Genomic DNA, 15,427 nt, shown 5'->3' with positions numbered 1-15,427 from the left:
CCGGTATAGAAATATATATTAAATAAATTTACACACAGGCTCTCAATCACATACTCCCTCAATCACACACATACTCTTTCACAAGTATAGGCTCTCAATCATTCGCATACATGCTATCTCACTCACACACACACAGAGGATCTCAAACACACATGCTTGCTCATTCACTCACTCTCCCCCCTCCCCCGAACTAGCAGCAGCCTCCACCACTTCTAAGCCTGAAGGCAGCAGCAACCTACTTCATTTTCAGCCCTCGTGGAGCAAGAAGTCCCCTCGGCCGCGGGGGTTGATGACATTCTTCGTTTTTCTCCGAGCCGCACAGCTCATTCCCTCAGGCTGTGCCTCTTTTCTTCGAGAAAACGCTGCCTGCACTAGCAAGGTCTGTTCTTCCCATGCATGCACCCGCTGCTCACCACTTCCTGTGCTGCTGACTCCTGCTGTGTTCCGCCCGGGCTTTCAGCGTTTTAAGCCCGGGTTGAGGACCTATCTTGCTCGGGTAGGGGGAGCAGCTGGGTCAGCATGGGACTGAGAAGTGTGGTGACACACCTGCGTGTGCTTGGCAACACACCGGTTGAGAACCACTGCTCTAGAGTATCCTTAGCTCTAGCTGACTAAGGCTGTGAAAGACCTGACTTGTGCATCAAACTGGGGACCTTCTATACAGCAGTACACCCCTAAATTTCTATATCTACTGATGTTTATATGCTTTTTCTGGATTAATGAAAAATTGCTCAAAGTCACACAGTCACAGAAATATCAAATACAAGAAAAAAAGATAGCATAATTCATAAACTCAGTCCAAAAAACCCTAGCCCCATCCTTAATTATAACCACCATAGTTTAAAAAAACAAAACTGGAACCCACTCTCCGTTTCTGGCTGCAGCACACAATCAAACCCATCAGTTCAGGTCAGAAATTGTTTGACTTCATTCTTTTTTTTTTTTTTTTTAGTCAGACAGCAGTTGAACAGTAGAATTCATCATAGAACTGAAATGGCGAATCCTAGGCTTTAAAGTATCACACCCTGAGCATACATCAGGTTTTACCTGGCAATCCTATCCTTGGAAGTGAAGAGCCTTCAACCCATGTTAGAATTAGTGCCAGCAGCTAAAAAGAGAACAGCAAGCATTGAAGACATCTACTCCATACTCCTGGGTGCTTGTTTCTTTATACGTTTCAGTCTAGAATGTGTTGCAGTTTTATCCCATTGATCAATATTATGATTCAATGGTTAAAGCAAAAGCACAAATTTGCTTTCTGAGGCGTTTCCAACGACATGAACCTATTGCAGAAGTTCCATCGGGATAGACCTCAATTTCCAGCAGACAGTTCTATACCATAAATTTCCTACATTTTTAGGAAACCTTAATATTACAGCAAACCAAATAGACTAATAAGATTTAATGTAAAACATTTACCAATTCGTTAGCCGAGTTTTCAGAACTGTAGATTCTTCCTTTAGAGAAATACTTGTACTGTAGTGTTAGTATCTTAAAACATTGCAAGTCTGAGCTCTTTATACAAACTAAGCGAACCCTTAGTTATACCAGGAAGTCACACACCTGAATAGAAAGCGTCAATTTCCTAGAGACATCCTCTTTTTATGGACTTCAGCTTCCACTTGAAAGACAGCCTCTAAACAGCAATGGAATAATGTAATTTTTTTTTGTTTTTAAGATTTTGCCAAATGATCTCCAAGTAACAAAATGCAGGATTCTCCAGGATAGTATCCACTCACCCCAAATCATGAACTGAGTTCAGAAAGGCTCATTTCATTCACTCTTCTCAGAGCAGTTGAACATTTTGCTATTCATCACATTATCTTCTACTCAATTTTTGTGTACAGAAGCTTGACAGGGCTATAGAAGCCTACACAACTATAAGTTTCATGTCAATCAGTGAAGAGTTAGTAAGGTTTTGTTTTTTTTTAATGCAATTACTTAGGAGTCACTCTAAGCATGGCCCAACATGTACAAAAATGGAAAAAATGGCCCTTAGTGTCAGAAATCCTAGCAAGATTAGCTTCATGTTCAAAAATGTGCCCCAACAGGAATGCCTCTATGAGAATACATTTTCTGACAATGCCTACCACATATCACCTGTAATGAGTTCTCAGTTTCTTCACCTTCATAAAACGGTTGATTTCTGTAAAGGAAGAGTTTTATAAATTAAGCTGGCTGAGATGTACAATGAACTGCTGATCATCCATTTTCATGCTACAAAATCAAATGTCCTTGCACATATAAGTCTACACCAGGGGTCAGGAACCTTTTTGGCTGAGCCATAAACGCCACATATTTTAAAACGTAATTCCATGAGAGCCATACAATATATGTTTAAAACTAAATACAAGTAAACGTGTGCATTTTATGTAAGATCACACTTTTAAAGTACAATAAGTCTCTGAAAATATTACACCAGACCTTAGGACACCAATACATCTCCTATTAGGAAAACGGACCAAGTCAGGCTGCTATAGAGTCCTACACAGAAACTACACTCCAGCAGAAAACCTCACCTGAATCACGTGCTGTCCCTCACCTGACATAGAATAAAGAGACCAAAACGCATAACAAGAAGCATGCAGAAAAAACTGAATTGGAAACTGCAACAAGCCAGAGTCTCTTTATGCAGTGTAACAAAGGAAAAAAGAAACATCACCCATCCTTATAAAACAAATCAAGAAATATAAAATCATCAGCAGTAAAACTGTACTAACAAAAAGAACAGATTATTTCAAAACAGCTGATGAGTGGAATATCCAATAATTAAAAACTCATAAAACATTTCCAGATACCAACAAAATATTTCAAAATAGCAGACACAAAGACCCAGTAATGAAAAATAATAAGGATACAAAAAACTTTTTGCTCTGCATACCTGGGAACGTTTGATATCCAGGTGTCCTGAGATTGTCCTGAATTAGCAGGAGGAGGGGTGGTTTGCTTGGAACTTTCTCCTCTCTCAGTCACATACCAGCGCTCTCTCTCAATTACACACCTATACACACATGCTCTCAGTATTCACACATACACATTTTTTCTCTCTCACTTATATAGGCTCTTACACATTTACACACATGCTGTCTATCTTTTTGCGCTTACACACACAGGCTTTCAATCACATAAATACATGCTGTCTTTTTCTCTCACACAGACTCTCATTCACATGCTTATAAACATGTCCTCTCTCTCATTTACACACAGGCTCTTAATCACATACTCCCTTCACCTAAACCAGCTCTCAATCACACACAGACACACATGGTCTCTCTCATGTAAACACAGGCTCTCAATCACATACTCACATGCTCCATCACCTAAACCAGCTCTCAATCACACACAGACACACGATCTCTCTTACTTATACACACAGGCTCTTAATCATACATACACGATTTCTCACACACAAAGGATCTCAATCATACACACATACTCTTTCACACAAACAGGTTTTCAATCACAAACTTACACATACAGGTTCCCAATCGTAAACTTACATTCATGCTCTCTCTCACAGGCAGGCTCTCAATCACAGACATACTCTCACATATACAGGCTCTCAATCATTCACATACATGCAATCTCTCACTCACACACACAGGATCTCAAACACACATGCTTGCTCGCTCATTCACTCTCTCTCTCTCTCTCTTCCCCACCCTGGGAACTTGCGGCAGCAGCCTCCTCCCAACGCTAACCTCCTTCATTTTCAGCCCTCGCGGAGGAGTCCCATCGGCCGCGGTTGAAGCTCTTCTTTATTTTCCTCCGAGCCGCGCTACACAGTCTTCTTTTCGTCGGACCGACACTGACCACACTAGCGTGATCTCGTCTTCCCGCGCACGCACCAGATGCTCACCACTTCCTCTTCCGGGCCGGGGGGGGGGGGGGGGGGAGGAAGAAGAGAGCATGCCGGTGCCGCCGACTCCAGCTATTCTGCATTTTAAGCCCAGGCGGAGGAGGACCGGGGAGCAGCTGGGTCAGCGGGGGACTGGAAAGTGTGGCGACACACTGATTTAGATTTGTCTGCGAGCCAGATGCAGCCATCAAAAGAGCCATATCTGGCTCGCGAGCCATGGGTTCCCGACCCCTGGTCTACACGCTAGTAAAGTCTCACAACATCACTTCACAGAATTCCAAGCCAGGAACCACAGGTTTAGAGATAACACCATAAATAGGTGGCTAGGTTAAGCAACTTGATCCAAGGTTTTGAGAATTTACTGCTACTGAAAAACCAAATCCAGGAGCCTAGTGAAACCTAGGGTGCTATATTTAGTCACTCAAAACTGGGCATTTTTGAGATGTGGAACTTAGCTGACTAGTGCTAACTTTAGGCATTAGTCAGCTAAGTTCCATATCTAATCCTTGTACAAGGATAGCTAGGTTAATCTAGCTAGTTAGATTTAGGGAAAAAATGGTTCTGTTGCAGCAAATGTATTTAAACTTAGCCAGCTAGCTCACTGCTCAGCCACATTCTAAAATAGCCTCATGGTAAGCAGTTCTCTTAAATCAAGCAGACCTGATTGGCCAGGCCAAATGGAAACTATCAGCAGCATTATAAATAAATAAATTATACCAAATGTTCAGAATGTACAGTAAATACGGACAGGTCTTGTATGGCATTAAAACCATGCGTAGACATTCTGGTTGTCCCTTCTCATAAGTAACATAACTCATACAAATGAGCTATGGGTTGCAAAAGAAGGGTTTTTTCTTAGCACTCACTCACGTGTTGTTACCCACATATAACAGTAAACAAATGAGCAAATGCTTAGTACTACTAAGAGTTACAAGTCTTCAACTTATGGATATCATCTAATACAAGCTTTTACCTCTAAATGTGATTTTTATACTAGGAACACTTAACTTGGCACAGCCATTTTTATTTATTTATTTATTATTTTTATATACCGACATTCATCTCAATTGAGACATCACACCGGTTTACATTCAGGTACTGTAGGTATTTCTCTATCCCCGGAGGGCTTACAATCTAAGTTTTTGTACCTGAGGCAATGGAGGGTAAAGTGACTTGCCCAAGGTCACAAGGAGCGACAGCGGGACTTGAACCTTGGTCTCCTGGATCATAGTCCACTGCTCTAACCACTAGGCTATTCCTCCTCCCTAGCCATAGCCATGTACTATGTGCAACTTTTATTTCTACTCACCATTGTCACAGAATGATGCACATACCTGAGGCTTTAGCTTTGAAAGCCCCATGTCCAAATAAAAATGTTCTGTATGTAAGAGAAACATAAACTTAGTACACAACTAGAAAGTTTCAAATATATATCAAATAGATATCAAAATACCCTACACAGCAGCTGTATATATTGTATACTGTATATATTGTATACTTGTATATAATTAACTTCTATCTCTCTATTTCCTCCACCCCAGTTCAATAGTCCTTGTTAATTGTAACTGCATCTCTTCATCACGTTTATCTATGTTCTTTGTTGTATTCATTGCACCCCTGTTTTTTATGTAAACCGACATGTGAGCGCTTCATGAATGCCGGTATAAAAAAAAACCTTAAATAAATAAAAAGATGGTGCAATGCAGCCTAAATACCTCAAGAACCAAGTTTACAGCATAGGATGAGTTTTTCATCTTTATCATAGTATCCTTCGCTAAATCAGACCTAATGTCTGCGCCATGACACTAAATTCTGTATGAGGTCTCTGTCACTGAAGCATAATTGCTAATAATGGTGGAATACAATTTGTAGTACATAACGTTCAACACCTCCAGTCAGTATACCAATGTAACAAATGGCATTTTAAACTACTTCAAGTAGTTCTTCCCGCTACATAACTGCTGATCTGTATTTTTAAATCAAACAGGAAGCAAATACTTTTGAGAACTGAAAGGACTGTCACAGGTCTCATTGTCATCACTAACACTGTATCTATAGTGATGGAAGCAATACCTGCATTTTCATGTAGCCATGTTAATATCACACCCACCCAAAAATAGGGTTCACATGTTCATAACACGGCAGGGACCTTATAAGATCACAAGAAATCTGATTCTGAAATAGATTTAAAAACATTTTGAAGTTTTCTTTTACAGTCCTTCTCCTTAATTTTCTGGTAACAAACCATTCCGTTAAGGAACGGTTTCTGTACCGTACTTTCCATCTGAGCTTAGTAGCAGTTCCACTCCCTTCCTCCCCTCAGATTACTATAACTTGGGCACGCCGTATCTTCCGGGCATCCCCTCCCCCCTTGACCACCTTTAGTGGAGTCCTCCCTACCCGCAGCGAATCGCGGCACTGCGGGAGGCTCCGGCCGGCCCTGGGGCCGGGGAAAGCCGGGAGATGCCGTTTGACCACAGGAGGGATGAGCGGACGGGACGAGCCGTACCGGGGGCAGGATGGCCGCGGAGCGAGCAAAGGAGCCCAAGAAAAATAAGGAGAGGGGGGGAGGGTGGATGGGAAAACAAGATGGCCGCCGGAGCGAGGTCGCGGGAGGGAGGGGAGGACAAGGCGGCGGCCGCCGGAGCGGGCAGCGCGGGAGGAAAAAGGGCGGCGGCCATCAAGACGCTGGGCCTCCTTTAGCAGTTAGGTTCCTCGTGATCCCTCAATCTACCCCCATGAAGCCAACGTAGTCAGACAAGGGGAGGGGAGGGGGCACAAGAGACACACCAGTATTAACCCCCCAATCATTGCTCCAACAGTACAGGGGTAATAGCAGTTGGCGAAGGGTCGGAGGCGGCATGCACTCACAGGCCTTGCACCCCAGATGACAGAAGCCAGGAGGGCGCAGGACTTGTGATTACGCGCCATCTTGGTACGTCTCCTCACTGCTGCACTTAGGAACCCATAAAATGCTGGGGTAGGGGGAAAAGTTACATGGTTCAGACTCTCCCCCCTATCTTTCCTTCCACTACTGCAAGCCTGTGCAGGCTGATCTGAAGTGTTATAAAATCGATCTACTGGTTATATCACTAGAAAATCAGAGGCAGAGATGTAAACTGAAGTACTTCTACTACAGGTTTTCATATGACCTTAAGCAAGTCTGTCCTCCTCACAGATTTAGCTTTAAAAAAAAAGGGGGGGGGGGGAGAGAACGTTTCCTCCTTAATCGGCTCACCCAAACTAATTACCATCGGTTGGAAAAATTCCAGAAGGGAGGGGCGGGTAAAGCAATGAAAAACAGCATTCACAAATAGATAAAAAGGAAAAAATGTTCACGCATGCTAAGCAGCTTTGGATACTACCCGAGGTCTATAAATATTTTTACTCCTCATATATTTGCTACAACAAAAAAAAATTTAGAAGCACGTGCTCACCAGTATCCTTCACAACTGCAACCTGCCCCGGCTCTTTCCAAATAATAAATGGAAAGAAAATGGCGGTGACCAAGTGCTTTATGTCCTGCTTTACGGCCTGTTTTACGACAGTGAAAGGTCGCAGATCCTGCGCTGCGTCACGAGTAGTAGGAGCCCAGCTTGAGCGGGCCCCAGTGTTCCCGATTGTGAATGTTTCACTAACGGTAGAGATTTTTAGCAATTTTTAAACAATTTACCTATAAATCTAACGACTTTTCATCTCCCTTCCAGATGGAGACAGAGAAAGTTTTGTAGGCACCTGCACCTCCTCAGTAGTTCTCTGTCTCCAGCAGTTGGAGGTGGTGCAAAACCTGCAGTTCTGTACCTAGACCAAAAGCAAAAAGAAAAAGGATTGAGAGCACTTGGTCGCCTGGGAGGTTGTGAGGTCCTGGGGGGACCATCCCTTCCAGTCATAGGCATTAATGAGCAGGGGTTGGGGACCCCAAATTTGCTCCTGCTGGGGCACCAGGGGTGACAGCCAGGGGACTGGCTTCCAGCCCAGTGTCTGAGAACGCCTCTGTCATTCGACTTACAGGAAAGTATTCTGCCTTCCTTCTTTGGTCTGGGGTAAAGTTGTGTTAAAAAAAAAAAAAGGAATTGAGACGACAGGCAGTTCAGGGAGCACCCTCTCGCAAGCTCCGTTCTCTCTGCGCTCTCGGGCAGCAGGGGTAAGTCCCTGCCAGCTGTATTTAACTCGGGGCTTTGTCCGTTCCTCGGCCTCATGCCATGCTTATGCTACTATCCCTCGTGTGGGGAGAGCTTCTTGCAACACTCGCGATAAGGCACTTGTTCTGGCTGCCTCCCCGGTGGGGAGGGTTCCATGTGGAGGACCGCATCAGACTCTGCTCAGCTGTGCAAATCGAGGCCTTCACAGCCTGCTCCTCCTGGCGGGGCCCATCCGTTCCCGTGAGCGCAGGAACGGCTGCCATCTTAAGTCCTTTTGCACGCTTGGCGCAGAGAGCAGCAGGGGGAGGGGTTCTCCCAGACTCTATCACCGGCGGAGGCTAGGCCTGGGGGTGCATGAGGGCTGGAGAAGGAAGAAGTCGATCCCTCTTGGGGGGGGGGGGGGGGATGATGATTCAGACTTCCCGTCCTTCTCCGCGAGTTCATGTCACTCAGGCTCCAGCCTCTTTTTAGCCCGGTGGGGCTAAGTGTATAGGCCCTTCTGCAAGAGGTGAAGATAACCTGGATTAAATAACTAAATAATGAAATTAGTGGAACAGTTTTGCACAAGAGAAGGAATGTGTATTTGTTTTTAACAGGCTTTGCATGAGAGACGCAAGCAGTTTGTGTGGAGCCAGCTCAAGGCCTAGCGTACCAAGATAACGGTACTTTACATCATTAGTTTAGGTTAAAGGTTTAGTACAAATAAGGAAGAGACACTCGGGTCTATCCAGTACCGAGCGGTAGGAAGAGCTGCGTTAGTGCCTACGGCACCCGCGGTTGCCGCACGCACAGTGCAGCTTACCTACCGCTCGATCCTGAACACTAATTTTATTTAAATGTAAACTGCGTCCGGAAAGCCTTAGGCACGCGCAACCCATTTTACTGGATAGAGCGCCTATACAGTATCCTGGGTGCGCGGGCCTAAGGCTTCACGCCATGCTGGTATCTGTCATTTCAAATGACAGATACCAGGTATCTGTCATTTGAAATGACAGATACCAGGACGTCGGGACTGCCAGTTAAAAGTAAGTTGCTTCGCTGCTGTCAGTGTCTCTTCTCCCCCCTTCCGGAGCAGGGCGCGAAAAGCAGCCTTGCTCCGGGAGGAGGGGAGAAGAGATGACAGCGGCGGAGCAAAAAAAAAAACCAAAAGCTAAAAGTAAGTTGCTTCGCCGCTCAGTGTCTCTTCTCCCCCTCCCGGAGCAGGGCGCGAAAAGCAGCCTTGCTCCGGGAGGAGGGGAGAAGAGACACTGAGCGGCGAAGCAAAAAAAAAAAAAAACCAAAAGCTAAAAGTAATTTGCTTCGCCGCTCAGTGTCTCTTCTCCCCCCTCCCGGAGCAGGGCGCGAAAAGCAGCCTTGCTCCGGGAGGAGGGGAGAATAGACACTGAGCGGCGAAGCGAAAAAAAAAACCAAAAGCAATTTTGTTTTTTTTTTCCAAAAGCGACAATTTTGGGTTTTTTCCAAAAGTGACTTACTTTTTGCAGACATCAGCAGGAACACCATCGTGGCTGCCCGTAGCTCCTCCCGACGAAGATGTCAGCCTGCACGGGGAAAGCGTGCAATTGGCCGCTGAAGACGTGACGTCACAAAACGTCGTGACGTCACGTCTTCAGCGGCCAATTGCACGCTTTCCCCGTGCAGGCGTTTTTTTTTTTCGCTTCACCGCTCAGTGTCTATTCTCCCCTCCTCCCGGAGCAAGGCTGCTTTTCGCGCCCTGCTCCGGGAGGGGGGAGAAGAGACACTGAGCAGCGAAGCAACTTACTTTTAGCTTTTGGTTTTTTTTTTTTTTTTGCTTCGCTGCTGTCATCTCTTCTCCCCTCCTCCCGGAGCAAGGCTGAAAAAGCAGCTGCGGGAGGAGGGAAGAACTGAAGCGGCGAAGCAACTTACTTGCATGGGGGAAAGCGGTCTCCGTGGCAGCCCCAGTCCGGACATCGGAGGGGGGCTGCAACGTTTTTTTCGCTTTTTTTTTTTGGCTTCAGGAGCAGGGGAGAGGACTGGGGCTGCCACGGAGACCGGCACCCATGATCGCGGCGGGGGCAGGTGAGCGGGGGCTGGGGGGAAAGCTTTCCACCTACCCTTACCCATGCCTCTACCGCCTGGGTCAGGGTAGGCGGTAAGTTTGCAGGTTAAACGCGCGACAAAACGGCAGGGAAAGATAGCGATAGTCGGGGCGCGGGTTACGGGATGCTAGGGAATAGCTAATTCGCTCGTTTGCATGCAATATCGAGCTAATTCGCTCGTTTGCATGCAATATACATGCCGCGGGCGGAAGGGGTTGCCCGGGGAATTTAGGACGCGGTAGGAGTAGGTTAAAGGGGATTCGGGATCGCAGGAAGGGCTAACGCGGCCGGAAAGTGAGTAAAAAGCGGCTTAGGAGCAGGGTAAACGCGGCCGCACTTTACAGGATAGACCTGACTGTTAGCAAAATCTGTATATAAGAATGTAATGTATAACTTGAAAATAGAGGAGAAGGAGAAGAAAAGAGAAAGCAGGACAGGTTAGGTACTTTGCTGTTAGATGCACTATGCTTCTAAGACAAATTAATTATATATTCATTTCTTGCATTTTACTAATAAAGATTATTCATTAAGATAAGTTGTGAGTTATTACAGAAGGGCAGGCCTTCTGCCCCATCTTTTGAAATCCCGGAGTATGGCAGCGCTCTGGTAATGAACATAATTGGTGACCCGAGATGTGATTAATCGCCATGGAGGATCTCAAGCTGGCCCTGGATAAGGATCCCTTCCAGCTGACAGTAGAAGATGTCTATGACATCTCCTCCGTGATCGGCAGGGATCTGCTGAAGATCGGAGGCGACTCGCAGGGGCAGGCCGGCAGAATCTCCGAGCTGCAGTTTAAAATCATCCGCATCCTGGAACTGCTGGAAGCCCTGGTGAACCAGTGCAGCCAGAGCAAGGAGGAGGAGCTGAGACTGGAAAGAGACAATCTGAAGATGGAGCTGGAGTGACTGTCGGAGGACGGGGCGAGAGGTAATAAGGGACAGCCAAACCTTGTAATAGATATAAGAGATGATTTCAGCACAGGCAGAAACGCTTATACCAGTAGCAGAAAAGCAGAGTAGGAATTCTGACAATGTGTGCCAGTCTCCAGCTGCTTTCTCTCAGCAGGAGACTTTAGCTCCCACTACACCTCCCTATGCTCTTCTCCCTTCCCCCCTCCATCCTACACCACTGTATTTCTCGCTATGCAGACACAGAAAGATAGTGACCAGCCTTTAAAGGCAGCTGGATATACTCCTAATTTAACTTCAGAGCACCAACTCCCAACCCCCACCATCCCCCTACTGAATCAGTCTACAGGGAACTCCGCTTGGGTTGATATCAGGGAGAGAGTTCATTGTACTCCCATTATAGAATTAGATTCTTTAGCCTGTGAACAGATTAATGAAACATTTGGAGCCTGTGGCTATCAGCATAATGACCCAGCCTCTTTAAAACCTTTAGACAAGTGTTTAAGAACAATTGAGGGACAGAATGAAAAGTGTTGAGAGACAATTGCAGATGGGCTAGATGCCCCAGTGGCACACAATACCCCAGTATCACACAATACCAGGTTTAGGAAAAGGGGGGTACCTGGCAACACTCCATCACATCTTATTGCCCCTATCATTGCTTTCTTTGCAGTAGTAGAACACTGCTTTGCTCTTCCGCCCTTACATAAATGTGTCATGATTATATATCACATTCTGTGTGTTATGTCAAACTGCTATTCCTAGACGAAGTCCACAAGTAGAGAGATATGCTTCAGGTAATGAATATTACGTGATGACATTGAGGTAAGCAAAGACAGAGCACTCGCTATCATTTGAGTATATTTTTTGTAGGTATTTTCATTTACTTTTTGCTAAATCGCTTCCTTTGTAGCTGCAGGAGCTGTTAGCATACCCCACCCTTAGGAATTTATTTATTTCAGTAGAGAAGAAAAAAAAAAGTTCAGAGTACACAGTTTGCTTTAGAGTTAAAACGTGAAGCAAACGAAAAGCTTTTATTTTCAGCAACAATTTGCTTTGATTAATTTTAGGTTTTTGAGGCGCTTATCTTAGAAGAAGGGGGGAGGGGGAGAATGGAAATGCAGGACAGTGTTTCTCTAGAAATACTCCATTCAATGAATCAATCCTTTAAGTTTAGAAACAGATTTGTGAAACCTTTTTCTTGCAAATCCAAATTGATTTTATTAAATTGTATAGTAGAATTTATTCTCCAAGGTTAAAAACTAAAACTGGTATTATTCCATAGAGCAACTTGCGGTAGCGCCTCCTAGAGGCATAACAATAGAAATAATAAAGAGTAAAAATTTTACTTTAATCATTACCTTCATTTTTTGCTGTATGCCAGATTTTACTATTTTCCAGATTGACAGCCTTCCCGCCATGAGAGATGTGAAGATGAAAATTTTCCAGTTTATTTTCTTTTTCATTTTTAAACAGAATTCTGATTTTTGTTTTACACTGGATCGATCCAGACATTTTCCAAAACATTTTTTTAACATTTTCCAAACATTTTCCACACTTTTTGCCAAACATTTTTCAAATATTTCCCAAACACTTTTTGATTTAATTTTTTAGCTCAAATATGTGTTAAGTGTTGTCTGTCTTGTGAATGAATGAATTTATATGTCAGTTCAGTAAAATATATGTTTTTATGTAAATGTCTGGACACTTAAGTTGTTTGTGGTTCTGACTATTCATTGTTATTTAAAGTGGGAAACATTATATAGATTAGTAATAGTAGAGTTATAGCCATGATGAAATCTTCTCATTGATTAATTTGAATCTTTCAATTTAGGTTTTTTTTTGATCCATAAAACACACATATCTCACTTAATAAAGAATTAAGAGGCTATGCTTCGATGTCAAAGAAATACACCATACTGAAAGAACTGAATACACCATTGATTTTCAGAAATCATCCCATCAAGCCTTTTCCATGCCATTGCCACAGAAATCATGCCTTTACCACAGAGGACATCCTGCACCCATCATTATATGAACTGTTGCTACTTTTTGCCTGATTCAGTAGGGGGATAGTGGGGGTTGGGAGTTGATGCTCTGAAGTTAAATTATGAGTATATCCAGCTGCCTTTAAAGGCTGGTCACTAACTTTCTATGTCTGCATAGCAGGAAATACAGTGGTGTAGGATGGAGGGGGGAAGGGAGGGAGAGCATAGGGAAGTGCAGTGGGAGCTAAAGTCTTGTTTGTTTTGCTCTAGATGTGTTTCCCTTGCTTAGATGAGAATGTATTACCCCTTTGCTCAAAGATTGCAATCGGTATTATCCTTTATTAGATGCATTTAGTTGTACCTTTTGCTCAACCCGCAGTAGCTGCTGGAATTAGGAATGGCTACTAGAGGATTGCAAATCAGTAGTGCATGTAGTGAAAGCTTTGCAACAAACTGTTGACTTACTATTGTTTCTATGTATAACCGACATGGCTTAGATTATATGCTTGCAGCACAGGATAATTTATGCACTATTGTAAACAGTTCAGAGTATTTTGATGGAAGATTAACAGTGCCAATGGGACACTCTCTTTTCCTGGTTCTCTAGGCCTTGATAGTTGTTTTTTTTTTTGTTTCTGTGTCTCATGCCTTTGCTCATGCCTGTAACTCTGACTAAGGATGCCTTTCATTATCTCTCAGAATACTGTTGTGCAAACCCAATATGCAGAGCCATGTGCTCCTAATCCAGAATCCCCTATGCAAACCCGGTGGTAAAAACAGTATGCTAAGGCAAGGATGGGTAAGATCGGGTGAGCCCACCACTAGGATGGGCAGCGCTGGGCAACCTAAGACAGCCAGGTACGGGCCATGTAGGATGAAGAATTAGTAGTGCTAATTCTTCAAGAGGGGATTGAAGATAACCTGGATTAAATAACTAAATAATGAAATTAGTGGAACAGTTTTGCACAAGAGAAGCAATGTGTATTTGTTTTTAACAGGCTTTGCATGAGAGACGCAAGCAGTTTGTGTGGAGCCAACTCAAGGCCTAGCGTACCAAGATAATGGTACTTTTACATCATTAGTTTAGGTAAAAGGTTTAGTCCAAATAAGGAAGTCATCCCAAAACAAAAAACAGACACTGTTATCAAAATCTGTATATAAGAATGTAATGTGTAATTTGAAAATAGAGAAGAAGGAGGAGAAAAGAGAAAGCAGGACAGGTTAGGTACTTTGCTGTTAGATGCACTATGCTTCTAAGACAAATTAATTATATATTCATTTCTTGCATTTTACTAATAAAGATTATTCATTAAGATAAGAAGTTGTGAGTTATTATAGAAGGGCAGGCCTTCTGCCCCATCCTTTGACATCCCGGAGTAATGGCAGCGTTCTGGTAATGAACAGAGGCTTGGCTGGAAAGCCCCCCCCCCCCCCCCCCCCCCCCCGAGGCCCAAAGGGTCCGTATGGTCTGGGTCCATGGGGCCCCATTCGTCAGGTGATCCGGTTTTGGGAACCCCTCCATGCATGCCCTGGAGACCCCGCTCACCCCAGAGGGTGACGATCCCAGGGTAGTCTGATTGTTCCAAAGGCAGGAACTTAGCCCCCTCATTCCGCATGTCCTCGAGGAGTTGGGAATACCCAGTTTTGGATTCGGTGAACCCGGTCATGGCTGGACTGCGAGGGCTGGTTACCACGTTCCCTTCTTTCACCAGATGGTGCTGCAGCTGGTAACCTGGGAGTGGGACAGCATGCAGATGGACTTAGAGGTCAGCAAGGCTATGGACAAGTTGTATCCTTCGTCCGGAGGGACGTTGGAGCTGCTCAGGGTACCGAAGTTCGATGCCTTAAGGTTCGTGGTTACGAAAAGACCATGATACCAGTTACCGACGCAGTGGAGGACTTGCAAGATTGGAAATTTGAGGTCCACCTCCAGTGGATTTTTGAGGTGTCTGCCCTGGGTATTGGAGCTGCAGTATGCAGTAGCTTCATGCTCCGTGCTAGTTTGAGGTGGGTCCAACAATTACAGAGTCCCAAGGACTTGTCACCTGGGGAGTCAGAACAGGCGGAACACTTGGAAGCTATGGTAGCCTACGGTGCGGATGCTTTGCATGACCTTGTCTGCACCTCTTCCAGAACTATGGTGTCTGCGTTTTCGGCCCGGAGACTCTTGTGGTTATGCAATTGGTTGGCAGCTGCCTCTTCCAAGGTGCAATTGGGAGCCCTCCCCCTTAATGGCAAGTTCCTCTTTGGAGAAGACCTGGAGTAGAAGGTTCCATCAGAGCAGAGCTCCAAGTACAGGCCAGAGGCAGATTTCGGGGAGGTCTCAGTCCTGGTCCCAGTCCTTTCGTAACCGCAGGACCAGCTGGGATGAATCAGGCCTGGGTATACTCGGGTTCTAGTATTTAAGAGGAAGTAGTTTATGAGGGAGGAACTGATGTCACTTCCCATGCCGGTCACATTGAGCGGGGCT

At 44.7% G+C, this 15,427-nt stretch overlaps 4 non-coding genes across 4 annotated transcripts; all 4 read right to left on the bottom strand.

The window, feature by feature from the left end:
- Nucleotides 1–1,185: 1,185 nt before the first annotated feature.
- On the bottom strand, nt 1,186–1,317 carry LOC115098433. Its single transcript, XR_003858520.1, has one exon. It is a non-coding gene; the product is annotated as a small nucleolar RNA SNORA18 (small nucleolar RNA).
- A 436-nt stretch (nt 1,318–1,753) lies between these two features.
- LOC115098426 lies at nt 1,754–1,825 on the bottom strand. Its single transcript, XR_003858514.1, has one exon. It is a non-coding gene; the product is annotated as a small nucleolar RNA Z40 (small nucleolar RNA).
- A 2,821-nt stretch (nt 1,826–4,646) lies between these two features.
- Nucleotides 4,647–4,772, bottom strand: LOC115098382. Its single transcript, XR_003858480.1, has one exon. It is a non-coding gene; the product is annotated as a small nucleolar RNA SNORA40 (small nucleolar RNA).
- A 1,101-nt stretch (nt 4,773–5,873) lies between these two features.
- LOC115098430 lies at nt 5,874–6,003 on the bottom strand. Its single transcript, XR_003858517.1, has one exon. It is a non-coding gene; the product is annotated as a small nucleolar RNA SNORA1 (small nucleolar RNA).
- Nucleotides 6,004–15,427: the final 9,424 nt, after the last annotated feature.

Source organism: Rhinatrema bivittatum, chromosome 8 (assembly GCF_901001135.1).
Source record: "Rhinatrema bivittatum chromosome 8, aRhiBiv1.1, whole genome shotgun sequence".
In the NCBI taxonomy this organism is placed as follows: domain Eukaryota; kingdom Metazoa; phylum Chordata; class Amphibia; order Gymnophiona; family Rhinatrematidae; genus Rhinatrema; species Rhinatrema bivittatum.
The sequence above is the reverse complement of the archived record's forward strand: the minus strand, read 5'-3'. Positions and strand labels throughout refer to the sequence as shown.